The following is an 865-nucleotide window of genomic DNA, read 5'->3' as shown; positions in this document are numbered from 1 at the left end:
TGACCAGTTCTTGGTATAGACCAGCCCATGATTTGGCCCGAAAAAGCATGACTTAAGTGTTCACAAGCTTGTTGGGACTGTTTGGGAAGTGGCCTCGAAGTGAATATCTGACACAGAATGATGGGCTGTCTATGGGTTTAGCTTGCCCCGACACTAAACACAGTCCAATATGCTCGTGAGTATCAAGATTCAAGAGTCAAGACTGATCCAATAGGTCTCCGCTGTCCGATATGATAGATCTGTGTCCGTCCGAATTAGTCTGAATCATTGGTTTTACCCCTATTTTCATAAAAAAAAATGGTCTTATTTTTAATGATTTTACACTTGATATAATACCAATATCTAATCTAGGATCAACCAATTATTGGTATCGGTCAATACAATCCAGCTGATCCGATTCTGATACTTAAAATCCTTATCCTCACCCCTCCCTTAATCCACAGAATCATATCTCCATTTGTCTTTGTTTTATCCATTGCAAACATTTACTGGTACATATCTATTTCTTATAAATTCCTGCTGGTAATTGCATTCATTCATTTTCACACTTCAAGTACACCTCTTATCCTTTACTGGGGATTACTTTTAAGGTCTTTTTTAACTTGGCAAAGTCTAAGGGGAAAATAGATTGGGCTAAACTTTTTGAATTGATAAATATGAGATGGACAACACATCCATAAAATTAATGAACAACAATAGAATTGCCACACGCCATATCTATCAGCTTCTTTTAATGGGCAATGAAGAAGATATTAATCTCATATAATAACCAAAACTTAAATGGGTGGGTCTAGCTTTGGTTGGGTCATGGGTGATCTCTGAAATCGTCTTTTTAACCTTTTTACTATCTTTTGATATCTCTTTT

The sequence above is a fragment of the Macadamia integrifolia genome, chromosome 14, assembly GCF_013358625.1.
Source record: "Macadamia integrifolia cultivar HAES 741 chromosome 14, SCU_Mint_v3, whole genome shotgun sequence".
In the NCBI taxonomy this organism is placed as follows: domain Eukaryota; kingdom Viridiplantae; phylum Streptophyta; class Magnoliopsida; order Proteales; family Proteaceae; genus Macadamia; species Macadamia integrifolia.
The sequence above is the reverse complement of the archived record's forward strand: the minus strand, read 5'-3'. Positions refer to the sequence as shown.